The sequence below is a fragment of the Myxine glutinosa genome, chromosome 1, assembly GCF_964187855.1.
Source record: "Myxine glutinosa chromosome 1, kmMyxGlut1.1, whole genome shotgun sequence".
Classification (NCBI taxonomy): domain Eukaryota; kingdom Metazoa; phylum Chordata; class Myxini; order Myxiniformes; family Myxinidae; genus Myxine; species Myxine glutinosa.
This window is the reverse complement of record NC_136261.1, coordinates 442,871,091-442,891,859: the sequence shown is the minus strand read 5'-3', so window position 1 is coordinate 442,891,859 and position 20,769 is coordinate 442,871,091. Positions and strand designations below refer to the sequence as shown.

General features: G+C 47.6%; 1 protein-coding gene and 1 long non-coding RNA gene across 20 annotated transcripts in view; one reads left to right on the top strand and one right to left on the bottom strand.

The window, feature by feature from the left end:
- LOC137418230 (E3 ubiquitin/ISG15 ligase TRIM25-like) overlaps positions 1-20,769 on the top strand; it is a 1,962,167-nt gene that overhangs the window by 431,574 nt on the left and 1,509,824 nt on the right. The gene's annotated exons all lie outside the window — the stretch shown is intronic.
- Positions 1-20,769, bottom strand: part of LOC144889697 (uncharacterized) — a 34,860-nt gene that overhangs the window by 8,951 nt on the left and 5,140 nt on the right. Inside the window, exon 2 of the long non-coding RNA XR_013622010.1 lies at positions 18,203-18,639. This is a non-coding gene — a long non-coding RNA (uncharacterized LOC144889697). The remainder of the gene's footprint in view (positions 1-18,202; positions 18,640-20,769) is intronic.

The window sequence follows — 20,769 nt, the reverse complement described above, 5'->3', positions numbered from 1 at the left end:
AATCCTGCTCTGCCGCTCTATCTCACCCTCTCTCTGTTCCTTTCACCCTATCTTTTGCTCAAGGTCATCTGCCAGCATCCTGGAAATCAGCTAACATTACCGCTTTACACAAAAAAGGTGCAAAAACAGATCCTTGCAACTACAGACCAATCAGCCTGCTCCCAATTATCAGCAAAGTCATGGAATCCATCATTGCTTCGGATATGAAATCTTTCCTCTTCTCCAATGGCTTGATCTCTGATCATCAATTTGGTTTCAGACCAGGTCACTCTACTCTGGACATGCTGCTTCTGCTGTCTCAACAATGCATGGAGGTCCTCAATGCCAAACAGGAAATCAGAGCTGTCTCCCTTGACATATCACGGGCCTTTGATACGGTCTGGCACCCAGCTCTGCTCACCAAACTCTCCTCCTATGGTATCCATGGAAATCTCCATGCATGGCTTGCGGACTTCCTCTCTGGTCGTAGTCAACGTGTGGCCCTGAATGGATTTCTCTCATCTCCCCTTCCTGTTCAGGCTGGAGTTCCCCAAGGAAGTGTGCTGGGCCCTGTGCTTTTTCTGGTCTTTATCAATGATCTCTCCGACTCTCTGGAAAATCCTCTCTATCTCTTTGCTGATGACTCCACTCTCTGCCGCTCCATTCCTCTTCCCTCAGATCGGCAGTCTGCAGCCTCCTCACTCTCTGAAGACCTGGACAAAATCACAGACTGGTCAAACAAGTGGAACATGTCTTTCAATCCTGACAAATCTCACTCTCTTACTATGTCTCTCCGAAAAGATCGACTGGTCAACCCTCCCATCTACTTTCTCAACAATCCTCTCCAAGAAGTTCTGTCGCTCAAGCTTTTGGGTCTCACTATCTGCCATGATCTTTCTTGGGAAAACCACATTTCCAAGCTGGCCTCCAAAGCCAGTCGCCGACTGGGCATCCTCCGTCGTGCGAAGTCCTTCCTCGGCACACCTGAGCTCCTCACCACATACAAGGCTTTCATCCGCAGCTCAATGGAATACTGTTCTCCCCTATGGGCTGGTGCTCCTGCCTCACACCTGGCTCGGCTTCACGCTGTTGAATCCAAAGCTTTCAAAATCATTGGAATCTCCCACGATGAAGCTATCTCTGAGGGCCTTTCACTCTCTCACCGCAGGCAGGTAGGTGGTCTTTCTGTCTTCTACCGACTCCTCTCCGGCCTTGCTCCCCCAGCTCTCTCTGTGCTCTGTCCCCCAAATATTCCTACAGGTCGCACAAGATCTGCCAGCAACCCTCTGATGGTTAAACTGCCGAAATCTCGGCTCTCTGCTCACCTTCACTCTTTCATTCCTCTTTTCTCCCGCCTCTGGAACAAACTCCCACACTCCCTTCAATCCCTCTCCTCCCTCCAGGTCTTTAAAACAGCTGTTCACCACCATCTCTTATCTTCCCCCATCCAAAACCTTGATCTTTTCTACCCCCACTAATTCACCCCAGATCCACCTTGTTTGAAATTCCAACTTCTTTCCTGGAAATCCTGGCAGTGTCCATATGTTTATACCTCTCCCACCCCCCCCCCCCTTTCACATGCCTCCCCCCCAAAGCCCTCTCCCTCCCACAGATCTCTCGATGTCTCCATGTCTCTCGGTCCCTGCTCTCAAATGTTGTGTTTGTGTCCTTCCCCCTCTCTCCCCATCTTGTCCACCGCTCCCGATGTTATTTGTTTTATGTGTCTGTTTGTCTTTCTGTGTGATTAATGTTCGCTCTTTCACGAGCCTCGATCTTGTATACAAAAAAAAAAAAAAAAAAAAAAAAAAAAAAAAAAATATATATATATATATATATATATGTATGTATGTATGTATGTATATGTATGTATGTATGTATATGTATGTATGTATATGTATGTATGTATATATATGTATGTATGTATATATATGTATGTATGTATATATATGTATGTATGTATATATATGTATATATGTATGTATGTATATATATGTATATATGTATGTATGTATATATATGTATATATGTATGTATGTATATATATGTATATATGTATGTATGTATATATATGTATATATGTATGTATGTATATATATGTATATATATATATATATATATATATATATATATATATATATATATATATATATATATATATATATATATATATATGTATATATTGTTACAGGTCGCGGACAGATGTTATAGACCGAGCGGTGGTTTAAACCCACGACCTAACAAAACTCACCCGATTCTGCCCGAACTTTGGTTGTATCGCACCCTAGCTGCTCAATGAGGGAAAAGACAAAAGCGACGCAATGCAAGAGGAAAAACGAAGACAAAAAGGTTGGAAATACTCCTACATTTATTCCTACTATTTACACACAGGTAACAAGAAGCAATTAAGTTTATTTACAAGCACAGACGCAGGTGACACAGTGCAAATTTAGCTTACCTACAGACTTAACTTATATCCCAGGACAGAACAAACAGAACGCTGACTCACGCGGGGAATGCCAGGGATGGCCGAAGGTGGATGGCTGGAGGGAGAGGAAAGGTCCAAGGGGGGTCTTGCAGCTCAATCGTGCGTTTGGCAGCCGCCGCTCCTTTTTGTTGGCCCTGCTCCAAACCGCCGTTCAGGCCCCCTTTGGCGGTTGGGTGGCGCTGCTGCGGCCGCCTGCACTTGCCTTGCCCGGCCTTGTCTCACTCGTCACCACCGACTCCTCACCACCGCAACCAACTGACCGCCGACTCCTTTCTCTGGCAACCGTCTGTGACCACTGACCCTCCTTTTTCAACCAACTTCCGCAACCAACTCCTCCTCTCTTTCTCTCAACCGACCCAGACCAACCCAGAGTGCATCTCTCTCTACTCACTTCCGGTTGCGCCCTTTTATAGCGCCCCCAGCGATCACGCCCCCGGCGCTTTGGACACGCCCATCGGGGGTGCTCACCTCGGCCCTGGTTGGTCGCGCGACCCTCGGGCTCCGCCCTGGATGACGACGGGCGGGCGCGCCCCTCCTCCCCTCTGACGAGGTGCGACACGCCTTTCTTCTCCGACCCGAGCCTCATGGTCAATGGTGGTTATTGGAGGGGAGGTAATATGGGCAATCGAGGCTCGCCAATGACGAGAGGGGATGTAATATGAGGTCAATGGAGGTTTTGGGGTGGGAAGGAAGGGGGGTCTATTCTCTTTCACTGGTGCAATGGAGTATTTCAATTAATGGAAGACACAGCCTTACGCTAATACACATAATAAGGATATAACTGTCAAAAGAAAAGATATATCGTGTCCTGCATGTATGTTTTTATGGACTAACTACGGGAACGCCCTTTGACCTTTATACAACCACAACGGAGGGAGGAGGGGTGATATTTTACAACAACCTTTTACAACAACATTTTACCACAACAAAAAAAAATACAAAAACATTCTCATATCCACAACACTGCACCCTCCTCCCCTTAGGCACAGCCCGGGCCTACAACTTTTATCTTTAGCGTGACACGTAGGTGTAGTTCCCTCTATTTTTAACCTGACCCTGAGTGCGACAGTTTTAAACCATAATTAAATGTGTCCCGCTGCTCCATTGCACCCTGCCTAACAGACTTACGCCCACAGTTAACCGAATTGCGGAATGGTCTTCAAACTATACACTGACGGTGGGGAGCATTATTTACAATTGACGCTATTTTTATTTACAAAACTAACCCAGGACCTGTAATTGTTCTTTCTGGGGGGAGACAGTCTGTTCTGCATCAATGCACCATGAAAGCACCTATAACGCACCAACACACCCTAAGCACCAATCGGTGCAGTCACCATTGTTCAATGAATAAAATAAAACCAACAAACCCAACCCTGCAGGTGTCTCTTGCTCTTCGGCTCCCTCTGCTGGTTATTATTATTTCTTCCAGTTGTTGTCATTTTCATTTGCTTTGCTTACTGGCGGCCTATTTGCAATAAAGCTTGCCCAAACGTGTCCATTTTATTTATCTTTATTTATGGCCCACAGGGCCGACTACGTGTGGTTCACCTGTGGGGCATCGGTGCCCTGTGGCCAAGGTCCGCCAGCAAGATTTCGGGCCCTCATGGCCGGTTCCAGCAGAGGGGCCATGCCCCAACCCATGGGGTCCATAAGTGGTGCTCGGCCACTGACATGTGGTCCATAATGTGGTGCATCGATGCAGACAGCTGGTTCTGGGAATTTCGGGCGCACAATGGCCGACCCACGCACGCTCCCCTCGGCGCCCAACGGCGCTCAGGTCCTCATGTGGGAGACAAAAGGGGGGACAAGACAGATGAGCGAGGGGTAAGGTCTCAAGGGTACACATCAAAAAGGCAATGCAAGGCGAAATGCGTACGGAGGGCGAAGTGAGAAAGCTCGTCCCTACCGTACGTCACCCCCCTGTTACCTACCCTTGCCCTTACCCCATATGTACAAAAAATCTACACATTTACAAATTCGTCACGACTGTCACGTCTTCCCCATATTTCCCCTATACCAAATTCGTATCCACAATCCCTCTACTTCAAAATTTGCCATCACCAAATTCCTCATCAATCCTCCTAAGGAGGCAGAGATGGAACATCAAAGCACAATGTCACACCCACGTCATGATGCGTCTCACAATCCAAACATTTGCATCATAAAAAATAATCAAAACATGGCATGGTGTGGAGTACCTGTCACCTCAGGTGAGTGGATGCAGATGGTGCGAGGAGATCCTTCATCCTAACTATCTTTCTAAATGACATTAACACACTTTACACTACCCGGGGTCTTTCTCCGGCCAAACCATTGGCCCTCTTACACTATGGGTTCTAAAAACCAAATTCCCATTGACTAAACTGTGGTGCTTCTCAATTTGGGGTCTCACTCCCCCGATTCATCTCCCGGTGCCCTCGCACAATTTCTGGGCTGCGACGTGTAGCTCTCCCAGCAGGTCTACCCACCTGCACACCTCCACCACTGTAGTTGCCACCCGAGCTTACCTAGCTCCTCACCCTAACCTAACTAACTGGGGACAGCCCCTCTCCTGGCTCTGTCACCCCATGGTGCCCTCTGGCACTGGGCTACCCGGGTCCGTCCTCCGGATCCTCGGGCCCCATCCACAACAACTACTACCGGCTCCCAGAGCCCACCTGCGGCCTCACCTGGCCGACATCCTTACAGTGGTGGAGTGCCCAACCCAACTACACACACTAACAGGCTACACGCCCAGCCATTTCCACAACACTAATGCACCCATCCAAATACCATTCTTTCACCACGCACCACAGATGCCAATATCCATCCGCAATTTACCTGTACCCTCTACCTAACACTTACACTACCCGCCCCGGGTATCCGTGATGGGGGTCCACTCTTCCCCCATTCACACCGTCGCACCATCCACTCCACTCCACAATTTCCACCATACTCACTCCACGACCATCCATTCCAATACTCCATACCATTTATTCCATACACCTGTCCTCCATTCACCTGTTGTTGCACACCTGTGCAATCATACCTGGTGCCACCTGCACCCTCCTCCTCTTCCTGGACCAGTTGGTCAACACAACACACAATCACCACTACTCACTCATACACTGCTCCATTCACCTGTTCAGTTGCACACCTGTGCAATCACACCTGTTCAATCACTCACACATACGGCATCATCTCAGCTAACTCCTCCCCTCTGAAACTTGCGCTTCCCAGTCGTCCCTTTAAACTATTGCGCTCCCACGTCATTATCATCCACACTAATCTACCTGCGTCCCCACTACAGGTATCAGTCACTAACTAAACTTAACGTTACCTAATGTCATCTTCGCTAGATCCCTACACACGATATCCTAACCCACCCGGGCTAGTTTTCACTGCCATACACCCCATAAACTATTGCGCATTTGCCCCCCTATGGGAAGGGTGGCAGGGATGCCACCCTTACCCACTGGGCCCATCGCTCACTACCAATTTTGCACATCAAATTTCAACAAATCAAAAATTTGCCAATCACTACTCATCATCTGCCAATCATTACTGCCAATCCTTTGCCAATCATCAAATTTTGTTTTTCTCTAATTTTGGGTCCAAAACACTATCACTATCACGATCACCATCATCACAGTCCGCTATATCCTAGCCTCGGTGCGTCATGACATCATTAAACTCGGCTTCGTAAAGCCGAGCAATGAATTCGGGTGGTTTGGTTGCCTGCAGGTTGAATCCGTCCGGCTTTCGGTTCAAGGGAGGTGGTTTGGTTGGACCGAGATTCCACGCACCATCTCGGCGCGGCACCTTGCGGTCCCGGGCCCGATGGCTCAATCTCCCCCGGTCGGAACCCCGTCCCCACGAGGGGGCACCGTTCCGCTTCCTCCCACTCGCCCTTGAACCGGACCGGTCGCCTCGCCCGGCAAAGCCCGGACTCGACCGTGCGGGGCGGGGCCAAGCCCGAATCGGCAACGACGCTTCGAAGAGAAGCGACGCAGCATCGACCCGCGCCGGGCCTCGCACCCCTCGCACCGAGCGCTCGCATCGGCTATCCGTCGCCCTAACCGCTAACCTGGTTACCATCGATGCTTTACTTGCATGCTTACAAGCATACGCTACCCCTTTCACCCTCACAAAACCTGGCGTTCCAACGCCGTCCGTACATTCCACCAACGCTCTCCCTGTTACACACCACACCTCTCGCACACACTTTGGTCCACACCTCTCCTCCGTTACGTCCTCCGTAACACTCACCATGGGCGTGCACTCCGTATTGCTCTCACTCCCTGTGTCACACCCCGTACACACCGACGTGCATTCTCGCTCGCACTCGGTTTCACTCCCACACTTTATAACACACCCACTCGCCGACGCACACTTTTTCCTCCCACGCGTGCCATTTCCACTCACACGGGACCCTTCACCAACGCCCGGATGCTTCCTCGATCCCAAGCGCGCGAAAATTCTTTTGTCGCTAAACATCCTCTTACAAAATCTCCCCGCACAATACACAACAGCACGACTCACCTGGGGGATCCTTTTCTCCACGCGAACCTGCAAACTTCCATTCGGGTTAGCGAGTACAGCATCGTGATGTGAGCAGGGACTTTGTACATAATCCATTTCTCCCTGCAATTCCCGGGTTACCTCCGTCATCTCTTCAATTTTAATTCCCGCTACTGCTTTTTCTTTATTAACCTCGGCGACCGTTGGCTTCAATAAAATTCCCTCTATTTCATCGGTCGCCGGCTTTTCCAAACCTCGTGTCGCGATTTCTACCCCCGTCATTGTACCCGCGCTTTTCTCCGCTTCGCTCAACCAGCGCTTTTCGACTCGCGTTACCTCCTCGTGCACCCCTGGGACCCTTTCGCCCAACTTGCGGTCTCTGTCCCTCTGCTCCCTTGCCTCTCTATCGGCCCTCATTCCGTTCGTTGTTGCTTCAATTTGGTTTCCCCATTGTTCCATTCGCTCACCACGAGCATCCATCCGGTTCCCCATTACCCCCATTTGGTTTCCCATTACCCCCATTTGGTTATTCATTACCCCCATTTTTGCTTCTAGCCTCTCCATAAGGGCCCCCATTTGTATAATCATAAAAAGGTTCGAATCCACCAGGGGCGCTGCCACGGTCGCGGGCGTGGGCGCCGTGGCCATGTGCGAGGCGCCATTTTGCGCGCCTGATATTCCCGCAACCACATTGCCATTTTCCTCCTCCCTTTCCTCCACACACATTTCCCCGAGGTCCTGGGTCGATTCCACCCTGTCTATCTCTCCCACCGGCATCCCGTCGCCTTGGACAGCCATGGCGCGATTTCAAAATTCGGGCTTTTCCTTTAAAACAAAACAAATTTCGGTATTTTATAATTTTGAGCGCGTGAAGCGCGCTCCGGGTCGATCCCACTCCTGACACCAATTGTTACAGGTCGCGGACAGATGTTATAGACCGAGCGGTGGTTTAAACCCGCGACCTAACAAAACTCACCCGATTCCGCCCGAACTTTGGTTGTATCGCACCCTAGCTGCTCAATGAGGGAAAAGACAAAAGCGACGCAATGCAAGAGGAAAAACGAAGACAAAAAGGTTGGAAATACTCCTACATTTATTCCTACTATTTACACACAGGTAACAAGAAGCAATTAAGTTTATTTACAAGCACAGACGCAGGTGACACAGTGCAAATTTAGCTTACCTACAGACTTAACTTATATCCCAGGACAGAACAAACAGAACGCTGACTCACGCGGGGAATGCCAGGGATGGCCGAAGGTGGATGGCTGGAGGGAGAGGAAAGGTCCAAGGGGGGTCTTGCAGCTCAATCGTGCGTTTGGCAGCCGCCGTTCCTTTTTGTTGGCCCTGCTCCAAACCGCCGTTCAGGCCCCCTTTGGCGGTTGGGTGGCGCTGCTGCGGCCGCCTGCACTTGCCTTGCCCGGCCTTGTCTCACTCGTCACCACCGACTCCTCACCACCGCAACCAACTGACCGCCGACTCCTTTCTCTGGCAACCGACTGTGACCACTGACCCTCCTTTTTCAACCAACTTCCGCAACCAACTCCTCCTCTCTTTCTCTCAACCGACCCAGACCAACCCAGAGTGCATCTCTCTCTACTCACTTCCGGTTGCGCCCTTTTATAGCGCCCCCAGCGATCACGCCCCCGGCGCTTTGGACACGCCCATCGGGGGTGCTCACCTCGGCCCTGGTTGGTCGCGCGACCCTCGGGCTCCGCCCTGGATGACGACGGGCGGGCGCGCCCCTCCTCCCCTCTGACGAGGTGCGACACGCCTTTCTTCTCCGACCCGAGCCTCGTGGTCAATGGTGGTTATTGGAGGGGAGGTAATATGGGCAATCGAGGCTCGCCAATGACGAGAGGGGATGTAATATGAGGTCAATGGAGGTTTTGGGGGTGGGAAGGAAGGGGGGTCTATTCTCTTTCACTGGTGCAATGGAGTATTTCAATTAATGGAAGACACAGCCTTACGCTAATACACATGTTGTATTAGCGTAAGGCTGGTGAGCGAGTGAAAGGCCATCAGAATCAGCTTCATCGCGGGAGATTCCAATGATTCTGAAAGCTCTGGTTTCGACAGCGTGAAACCGAGCTAGGTGTGAGGAAAGGCGCACCAACCCAGAAGGGAGACCAGTACTCCATGCAATGGAGTATTTCAATTAATGGAAGACACAGCCTTACGCTAATACACATGTTGTATTAGCGTAAGGCTGGTGAGCGAGTGAAAGGCCATCAGAATCAGCTTCATCGCGGGAGATTCCAATGATTCTGAAAGCTCTGGTTTCGACAGCGTGAAACCGAGCTAGGTGTGAGGAAAGGCGCACCAACCCAGAAGGGAGACCAGTACTCCATCAAGCTGTGGATGAAAGCTTTGTATGTGGTGAAGAGATCAAAGGTGCCAAGGAAGGACGTCACATGATGGAGGATGCCCAGTCGGCGACAGTCTTTGGAGGCCATCTTAGAAAAGTGGTTTTCCCAGGAAAGATCATGGCAGATTGTGAGACCCAAAAGCTTGAGTGACAGATCTTCGTCGAGAGGATTGTTGAGAAAGTAAATGGGAGGGTTTTCCAGATTGTCTTTTTGGAGAGACTTTGTGAGAGTGAGAGATTTGTCAGAATTAAAAGACATGTTCCACTTGTTTGACCAGTTTGTGATTTTGTCCACATCCGTCAAGAGTGAAGAGGGTCACCTGCCGATCTCAGGGTTGAGATATTGAGCAGCAGAGAGTGGAGTCATCACCAAAGAGATAGAGACTGGGCCAGATTTATGAATGGGCAAGCTGGGCAGTTGCCCAGGGGCCTCCACAACCAGGGGGCCTCCACAACCAGGGGGCCTCCATATATGGACGATCAGAAGAAGCTGCACTCTCACTTTCTGAAAATTTCGAGTTCAGAATTTTCTTCCAGTAATTGATCAGTTTCTGAGTTCATTGGAGCAATAATTGGAAGCCTATGAAAACACCTGTTCTCTTTTCGGTTTCTTGCATCAACTGGAATCACTGGACTGCGATGAAATCGAAGCAGCTGCAGCAAAATTGGTTGCTGAGTACAAGGATGATCTTGATCAAACACTTGGTGTTGAACTTGTGCAGTTTTCAGCCTTCTTCACTCATTTACTGGAATACGAAGATGATAAGATAGGGAGAGAACATTTCCTTTACAAACTGTTGATGGACAAGAAAGTTGCGGATACATTTCCAAATATCGAGATAATGCTACGGATGTACAGTCACGTGAAAAAGTAAGAACACCCCATGTAAAGTTTTGACTTTTTCAACATATTTCAACATACAGCTATTTGATCTTCATTTCAACAATATTGACAGGTTAAGGTGATGTAATATAACAAATACTTGTGGGGTCACCCGTGGGAATCCCACGGGTATGGACGTGTGTGACATTTGGACATCTTGATTTCGATGCTGCACATTAAATTTTACAAAATGGGTAAAATGGTGTAATGAACACAATTGATTTATTTCACATAATATGTAACCCCTCACTCCTCTCCATCCTCATTCCTCTCCAACACCTCCTCGCACTCCTCTCCAACACCCCCTCGCACTCCTCTCCAACACCCCCTCGCACTCCTCTCCAACACCCCCTCGCACTCCTCTCCAACACCCCCTCGCACTCCTCTCCAACACCCCCTCGCACTCCTCTCCAACACCCCCTCGCACTCCTCTCCAACACCCCCTCGCACTCCTCTCCAACACCCCCTCGCACTCCTCTCCAACACCCCCTCGCACTCCTCTCCAACACCCCCTCGCACTCCTCTCCAACACCCCCTCGCACTCCTCTCCAACACCCCCTCGCACTCCTCTCCAACACCCCCTCGCACTCCTCTCCAACACCCCCTCGCACTCCTCTCCAACACCCCCTCGCACTCCTCTCCAACACCCCCTCGCACTCCTCTCCAACACCCCCTCGCACTCCTCTCCAACACCCCCTCGCACTCCTCTCCAACACCCCCTCGCACTCCTCTCCAACACCCCCTCGCACTCCTCTCCAACACCCCCTCGCACTCCTCTCCAACACCCCCTCGCACTCCTCTCCAACACCCCCTCGCACTCCTCTCCAACACCCCCTCGCACTCCTCTCCAACACCCCCTCGCACTCCTCTCCAACACCCCCTCGCACTCCTCTCCAACACCCCCTCGCACTCCTCTCCAACACCCCCTCGCACTCCTCTCCAACACCCCCTCGCACTCCTCTCCAACACCCCCTCGCACTCCTCTCCAACACCCCCTCGCACTCCTCTCCAACACCCCCTCGCACTCCTCTCCAACACCCCCTCGCACTCCTCTCCAACACCCCCTCGCACTCCTCTCCAACACCCCCTCGCACTCCTCTCCAACACCCCCTCGCACTCCTCTCCAACACCCCCTCGCACTCCTCTCCAACACCCCCTCGCACTCCTCTCCAACACCCCCTCGCACTCCTCTCCAACACCCCCTCGCACTCCTCTCCAACACCCCCTCGCACTCCTCTCCAACACCCCCTCGCACTCCTCTCCAACACCCCCTCGCACTCCTCTCCAACACCCCCTCGCACTCCTCTCCAACACCCCCTCGCACTCCTCTCCAACACCCCCTCGCACTCCTCTCCAACACCCCCTCGCACTCCTCTCCAACACCCCCTCGCACTCCTCTCCAACACCTCCTCGCACTCCTCTCCAACACCCCCTCGCACTCCTCTCCAACACCCCCTCGCACTCCTCTCCAACACCCCCTCGCACTCCTCTCCAATCCCTCGCACTCCTCTCCAATCCCTCGCACTCCTCTCCAATCCCTCGCACTCCTCTCCAACCCCTCGCTCCTCGCTCTCCAACCCCTCGCTCCTCGCTCTCCAACCCCTCGCTCCTCGCTCTCCAACCCCTCGCTCCTCGCTCTCCAACCCCTCGCTCCCCGCTCTCCAACCCCTAGCACCTCGCTCTCCAACCCCCCTCATCGTTGTTGCAGCAGCATCCTGTGCTGTTCTCCCATCTTGTGCGGTCTCTGTGCGGTTCTTGCTCCATCCTGTAAAAGTCTCCATTGACGTTCGTCGACGGACTCTTTCGCCCGTCTCCTTCGTTTTCTTGCTACATCCTGTTCAAGTCTGCGTTCTTCATCGACCGTCGCATTCATTTTGTAAATGGCAGTTTCCACGCAACGCATGAATTGTCACGATCCTCAAGAGGAAGTGTCTCATAATCATCAAATGACAAATGGCAAGTAAATTACATTGTGAAGATTAAAGATTTCAAATAAACCTATTTAAGGGTGTATGTGCAAATAACTAATTTAAAAAAAAAAACGAAGAAATATCTCTCAGTAATTTCCTGAAACATATTTTACTTCCAGATAATAATGTTGAATGAAATAAGAAATAACGAAGATATATATGTCGTTTTTGAGCCGACTGTCATAAAACGTAAAAGTAATATATCTTAACGGAAAAGAAAGAGCAAATTTTTAATATATGTCGACATTTTCCCCGACTGTTATTTTAGGCGCTGTATTTTTGTGTGTCATCGTGGCGTGATTTTTATAAATATATGTCGGCAATTTCCCGTGTGTGCGTGAATGTTCTCAATTATTTCTGACACCGAGTCTAAAACCATCGATAAAAATTAAAATCGTGAATTAAGCAATCGTAAAATTAAGCAAGACGCCACAGGCCTAACAAAACATGCCTCAAAGCTATGCGAGGAAAGAAAATGGTGGATATTAGGTTTTGTAGCCCCTCCCAGACTGGGTGTAGCCACACCCCTGGACAGACGGATCACCTACGCCTATTATATAACAAATATCATGAAACATTTACATTTTGTAGTCCATTGTATAATTTAAATAAACATAAATGCAAATTTCGCATGTGGAAAAAGTAAGTACACACTTGGCCCTAATAAGTGGTATTGCCCCCTTTGGCAGAAACAACCTCAAGTAAGCGTTTCTTATAACTGTCTACCGGTCTCTGACATCGACTGGGAGAAATTTTTGCCAACTCCATGCAGAATTCTTTCAGCTGTGCGATGTTTGAGGGGTTTCTTGCATGCACAGCTCGTTTCAAATCCCCCCACAACATCTCGATGGGATTTACATCCGGGCTTTGACTTGGCCATTCCAGAACCCTCCATTTCTTTCTTTTCAGCCATTCCTTGGTGGATTTACTGGTATGTTTAGGGTCATTGTCATGTTGCAAGGTCCACCCTCGGTTGAGCTTCAACTTTCTCACAGATGGCCTCACATTATCCTCAAGCACCCTCTGGTACAATGAAGAATGCATAGTGCATTCCATTATGGTGAGCTGCCCAGGCCCTGTTGCAGCAAACCTGCCCCAAACCATAATATTTCCACCACCATGCTTTGCAGTTGGTATCAGGTTCTTGTAGTCAAATGCTGTCTTTAGTTTTCACCAAATGCATGTCTTCTGGTACTGTGGCCAAATAGCTCTACCTTTGACTCATCTGTCCAGAGCACATTGTTCCAGAAGTGCTGGTCTTTGACTAGGTGTTCATTGGAAAACTTTCGTCTTGCCCTGATGTTCTTTCTGGGCAGCAAAGGTTTCCTCCTGGCACACCATCCATGTAGATCAAATTTGTGCAGCCTCTTTCTAATGGTAGACTCGTGCACTTTGACATCAACAGTGGCAAGAGCTACCTGTGGGTCCCATGATGACATCCTGGGGTTCTTCGAGACTTCTTTCAGCATCTTGCGGTCTGCTCTCGGGCTGAACTTGCTGGGGCGGCCTGGCCTGAACAAGTTGGCAGTTGTTTGGAATCTTCTCCACTTGTAGATGATCTACTGGAGAGTCGAATTATTGATTTCAAATTGTTTGGAGATCTTTTTAAATCCCTTCCCAGACTCGTAGGCATCTATAACCTTCTTTCTGAAGGCCTCAGAGAGCTCTTTTGATCTCGGCATGGTGACGCCGCACACTTCAACAACAAAGAGCAAACCAAACTAAATATCTGAAGTTTAAATAAGACAGGTTCCTCCAAGAACTTCTCCAACGATGTTCTAATCATTTGCACCTGAGCTGGTGCACCTGATTCTAATTTTAGGTATTTGAAGTAGTGATAAATGTTGGGGTGTACTTACTTTTTCAACATGCAAAATTTGCATTTATGTTTATTTAAATTATACAATGGACTACAAAATGTAAATGTTTAATGACATTTGTTATACTAGGATGTGCCCGTACGTACGTGCTTGCCCGTACGTGCTTGCCCGTACGTGCGTGCAAAAAAACATGCGTGCAAACAACAACAAAAAACAACTTTGAAACCACGTGGCAGTAACGACCACAGAACCCCCCCCCCCCTCTATTTACATGAAATGGTTTGGTCCATTCGCAAAGCCAGTAACGACCACAGAACCCCCCCCCCCCCCCTCTATTTACATGAAATGGTTTGGTCCATTCCCAAAGGCAAAGCGAACGGCGAACGGCTAAATCGCCATAGCTCGGTAACTACTTGTCCGATTAATATGAAACCTTGAAAAGGCACATCCTCAGGTCCCCAGCAATATATCTGGCAATTTTAATTGAATTACTATCCGTAATGGCGCACGCGCTCACATGGCGCACGCTGGCGTAATGGCGTAATGGCGCACGCTCACATCGGCCACGCCTACGCAACAACGTGTTCTGTGATTGGCTGGCCTACCCCGCAACCTGTTCTGATTAGTTTGGTAAATAAATCGCCATAGCTCGGTAACTACTTGTCCGATTAATATGAAACCTTGAAAAGGCACATCCTCGGGTCCCCAGCAATATACCTGGCAAGTTGCAAGTATATCGGACCCGTGGTTGTCGAGAAACAGCGGTCACAGACACACACACACACACACACACACACACACACACACACACACACACACACACACACACACACACACACACACACACACACACACACACACACACACACACACACATCACACAGAGATTAGTGGAATTATAGATAGATTATATCACCTTTATCTGTCAATATTGTTGAAATGAAGATCAAATAGCTGTATGTTGAAATATGTTGAAAAAGTCAAAACTTTACATGGGGTGTCCTTACTTTTTCACGTGACTGTCGATGCGTTAGGAGTGCTTGAATAAGTTCAAAAGGAGGAAAAAGAGGGTAGTAATAGGGCAGTTCACCGACATGCATTGTGAATCTTTGAGGATAGATGCAATCCTCTGAAGAAATATGGCAATATTAAATTTGTCCAGCGTTACACTCTCAAAGGAATCATTTTGATAGATGTTGAATCTTGTGCAAGATCACGTGGATCAACCTACGATGAGAAGCAATGTGCTTTATCCCCTTTAACAATTGTCTGTGACACTGTGATTCTATGCAATTGCATCATTTAAATTGGATGATCGAGATATGTGCGGTGTGTCACAGGCTAATCAGATGTTTCGACATGTACAACGAATTGGCTGTTTATCTCAGTTCACAAATTACGATCTGGACGGGCGGATTATGTGTGCACGTGCAACAATATTTACCTCTGCCACCGAAAGTGAATGGAGGTTATGTTTTCAGCCCTGTGCGTTTGTCTGTTTGTCTGCCTGTGAACAAGATATCTCAAAAACTTTTTGACGGATTTGGACGATATTTGGCAGAGGTCGTTTATGTGACAAGGACGAAATAATAAGATTTTGGTGATGATCCGGATCCGGATTCGGATCCGGCTAGTAGAATTTTAAAAGTGATTCTTTACCATTGGGAGATGCCACCAAAAACAATACATAGCAGGATATCTCAAAAAGATAAGAACGGATTTGGACGAAACTTGGTGGAAAGGTGTGTGAAACAAGGACTAATTGATTCGAATTTGGTGAAGATCTAAATGTGGATTCGGATACGATAATCATTTAATTCTAAAGTGATGGTGGTGGTGGTGGTTCGGTGTACAGCCATCCTGCTGTTGGTTGCATCATTTTCAGTGGGTGCATCTGCCGCTGATGCAATGCCTCTCTATATCCAGTTATCTGGTACTCATTTTGCCGACCTCGGAAGGATGACAGGCTGAGTCAACCCCACGTGGCGTTAATTCAAGGGGATTCAAACTCAGGACATTAGGATCCCAAGCCTTCCGCCCTAACCATTTGGCCAACACCAGGTGATGGTGTGTGTGTGTGTGTGTGTGTGTGTGTGTGTGTGTGTGTGTGTGTGTGTGTGTGTGTGTGTGTGTGTGTGTGTGTTTTCAGGGGAGCTTATACAATGAAGTTCTGAATGTCCTGAACCAAGTTCACGGGAGCTTATGCAATGGCGCGTCGTCCATCCGTCAGGCAGTCAGGCAGTCCGTAAACACATGAAACTTCTTCTCCGAAACCACGAATGGGATTGCGAGCAAATTTGGCCCAAATGATATTTGTTGTATTGTGACTAAAGTTTGTTCACCACATTAAAAATAAATCAAGTCTAAGGTCTTCCAGGGGTCAAAGTGGATCCAGGTTTGATCCCCCAAAATAGTAATTTGCTTTTTCCTCTGAAGCTACAGACACTATTTCAATGAAGCTTGACCACAACCTTCATCACACCCATGATGTACCGAAGTTTATTTACGGCACGATGAAAATCGAAGTCAAAGGGGGTCTATGTGTGGTCAAAGTGGGTCCAGGATAGTGTGTGTTGTTTCACAGGAAAAAGCAAATTCCTATTTTAGGGGGTTAAACCTGGATCCACTTTGACCCCTGGAAGACCTTAGACCTTGATTTATTTTTAATGTGGTGAACAAACTTTAGTCACAATACAACAAATATCAGTTGTGCCAAAATTGGTCGCAATCCCACAGTGGTTTCGGAAAAGAAGTTTCAAGTGTTTACGGACTGACGGACTGATGGACTGACAATGCGCCATCGCATAAGCTCCACTGAACTTCGTTCCAGGTGAGTTAAAAATACCGGCCCATGAGGGGATCTATGGAGTGCGGGGGGATGCCCACAAAATAGGTACTTGCTTTCTTGGAAGAAACTGCACATGCAATTCCGATGAAACTTGACCACAACGTTCCGATCACCCGTGATGTACCAACATTTGTTGCTGGCATTAAAAAAAAAAATCGGGGTCTAAGGTACAGTTGGCATGTTGCCGCCACACACCCAAAGTAGGTATTTGCCCTTTTCTCCAAAACTACATGCACATTTACAATAAAACTTCACCACAACCTTAACCACCGATGATGTTCCAATGTTTATTTGAGGCATTAGAAGAATTGGGGTCTGAGGAGGTATATGGGGTGGGGGGTTGCCCCCCAAAATAGGTCTTTTTTTGTTTGTTTGTTTGAAGTCATATGATTATGTCAGTATGATTCTACATGCTGCCCTGTCTCTCGCAAGCTTTGAAACTGGTTTAAAATACCTTTTGTCAGTGTAATATACTGTTTATTCCACAAGTTGAGCGCCAGGGGTATTGACCTATTTTTGGTAATGTACCCAGGTTGCGGGGTCAAAATAATACTCAATACTCTTGCACCTTATTGCCAGGTGGTGATCATAACAACCAAGTATGTGAATTTTGACACAACCTTTCAGGAGGAGACAGAATGACTGACAGACATACGGATGGACAGAGCTGATTACAATACGACTACGATGAAGCGTCCTCATATTTTTCAAAAAGCGTGGAATAACCAGGATAAGCCTTCCATGGCTAAAGAGAGGTAACAATTTACTTCCTGCATGCAGATAACCTAAATGCACCGTTAAACATAGAAAACCTTGGAATTTAATGCAATTTCCAAAAAAGAAAAAATATAGGGGAAATAGACACCGATTTTTCAAATGCCTGAACAAACTTTGGTACATCACGGGTGATGAAGGTTGTGGTCAAGTTTCATCGAAATCGTTTGTGTAGTTCTAATTTCGGGGTTTGGGTGTGTCAAACCTGGACCCACTTTGACCCCTGGTAGACCCCCTGAGACCTCGATTATTTTTTCAATACATTGAACAAACTTGAGTTCCAACACACAAAATATAATCTCAGCCAAGTTTGGTCACAATCGCATCAGCAGTTTCAGAGAAGTTGCATGTGTTTATGGACAGACTGACGACGTGCCATCCCATAAGCTCCCCGGAAATATGTTCCAGGTGAGCTAAAATTTACCTTGTACCCTACATCAAAAATCCATGAATATTAGACAATACAAAACTGCACCAAAACAGATAACGCAAGCTAAAATAATACAAAAAAAAACAATGGCAGACGATCAAGATATTTGCTAACATGCGATGTTGCATTTTAAAAAACTCACATTCCAGACATGGCTCTTGATCCATCATCCTGAAAGCGGAGATTGCAGAAATCACTGAACCCGATTCCAGATAAACCAGGAATATTTTCCAGTTGCACATTTTGGGATCTGAAAATCTTTTCACAGGAACTGGAAAGTTCCGGAATAACATTCTCCAAGTTGACGAAAATACTTCCCAAAAGAGAAGAACCTGCAATCTGGACATCTTGTGGCTTCGAAAAAGAATTCATAAATTTAGAGAAGTCAGCATACATTGCAAATTGTAATTTCTCTTTGACGAGAGAGAGGAGCTCGGTCCGCAATGCATCCGACTCGGTACAAGCCCGAAAAACCTTCTGATTCTCAATTCCAAGCTTATCGATCACTGCTTGGGCTGTTTCTGCTCTTAGGCCTTGGAATTTGAGCCATTCCAAGAAGTTCTCCATTGCATCGATGATCTGCCAGGGATACAATGCTTATGTTAATCACAGAAAAATTATACATGTTATTTTCTTCACTCTGTTTGGAATTTTTTGAGTTATTTCCGTTGTCAATCCAATCAATTATTATCCAAAAATGTGGGCTTTGACATCCAGTTTGTAAGTTTTCTTCTCAATCAGCATCGAATGAACGAGTTTTTATATACAGAGCCAAAAATAAACCCAGAGTAAACGCTAGTACTGGTCCTGTGACTATCTCTGCTGAATAATTATTCTGCACTTATTTTGTCTATACCCTTCATTATCTCAAACATATATCATATCCCATCATAACCACCTCATTTCTAATGCATGTTACAAGAAGGGGCATTCTTGGGGAAAATGCCAGAGGCATTGAAAGGGCTCATTTATAAGGTATGTGCCATGTGGCAAACTATAGAAAAAAAGTGACATTCTTGAGAAAAATGCCAATTTGATTCACACAGGTGCATGAAGAAGTAAATGCGTTTCATTTGCCAGATGTAGGGCCCCTAATATGAACTTTTATAGAGCATTCCTTGGTTCTTCCTATGGAACTTGGTTCTTATTGTTGGAACTTGGAAGTTATTGACATTCCCCCCCCCCCCCTCCCCTATGATTTCAAACGCAGATACCATATAAAGGGGCCTTTTCTATGCCCCTGGCATTTCCCCTCAATAAATATATAAATATACATGAAATGAATTGGTTGAAAATTGATGATTTATATCACGTGACCTAAGACCAGTTTCCCTCAGAAACAACCCACGTCCAGTTTCGCACCCCCCTGATGCAGTGCCCCCTGTTCCTGGGAGGCTGGCACTCATTTTTACGACTTCAAAAGGACGACAACCTGAGTCAATCCACCAGGTGTTATTTTAACGGTGTCACCCTAACATCTTAAATCAGCCACATTTACCATGAATCCAACACCAGGATTAGTTTCACAGGTAATGAAGTAGAACGACACTCGGTATCGCACAAACCTCCACCAGGATAAACAGGTAACGTTTTGTATCCAGTGATAGACCGGATCCGGATTCGTACCTAAACCTAAATCGAATCGGCTTCTTCTTCTTCACACACGCCCATCTCATCCCCCTATAGTTTCGTCATAATCCATCCACATCGCTTTGTCATATCGTGCTGTGTATAATCATCATGTTCGCCCGATCTCTCCATTAATATTATGAAAAATCACTTCAAATGATCGTTTTACAGAATATCTTTCTCAGTATAAATAATAAAATGAGAATCTCTGAACAAACCTTTTCCTCAGAAGATCATAAACCGATCACTGTTTTTTTTTTGTTTTTTTTGTTTTTTTTGTATACTGAATCGAGGCTCGTGAAAGAGCTAACAGTTATTTCACAAACAAATCAACCAGACAAACAAAATATACAAAAAGAGGGAGCGGAAGACAAGATGGGGAGAGAAGGGGAAGCACACAACCACAACATTTGAGAGCAGGGAGAAGTGTGGGAGGGAGAGGGCTTGGGGGCAGGGGGCATGGGAAGGGGAGGGGGGGGGGGGGGAGAGATATAAAACACAAGGGGACCGAAATTAGCGGGGGTAGAAAAGATCAAGGTTTTGGATGGGGGAGGATAAGAGATGGTGGTGAACAGCTGTTTAAAGACCTGGAGGGTGGAGTGGGATTGAAGAGAGTGAGGGAGTTTGTTCCAGAGGTGGGAGAAAAGAGGAATGAAGGAGTGAAGGTGAGCAGAAAGTCTTGATTTTGGCAGTTTAACCATAAGAGGGTTGCAGGCAGATCTTGTGCGACCTGTAGGAATATTTGGGGGACAGAGCCCAGAGAGGGCTGGGGGGGCAAGGCCAGAGAGGAGTCGGTAGAAGACGGAAAGACCACCAACCTGCCTGCGGTGAGTGAGTGAGAGGCCCTTGGAGTTAGCTTCATCGCGGGAGATTCCAATGATTCTGAACGCTTTGGTTTCAACAGCGTGAAGACGGCTAGGTGTGAGGCAGGAGCACCAGACCAGAGGGGAGAGCAGTATTCCATAGAGCTGCGGATGAAAGCCTTGTATGTGGTGAGGAGCTCAGGTGTGCCAAGGAAGGACTTCGCACGACGGAGGATGCCCAGTAGGCGACTGGCTTTGGAGGCCAGATTTGAAATGT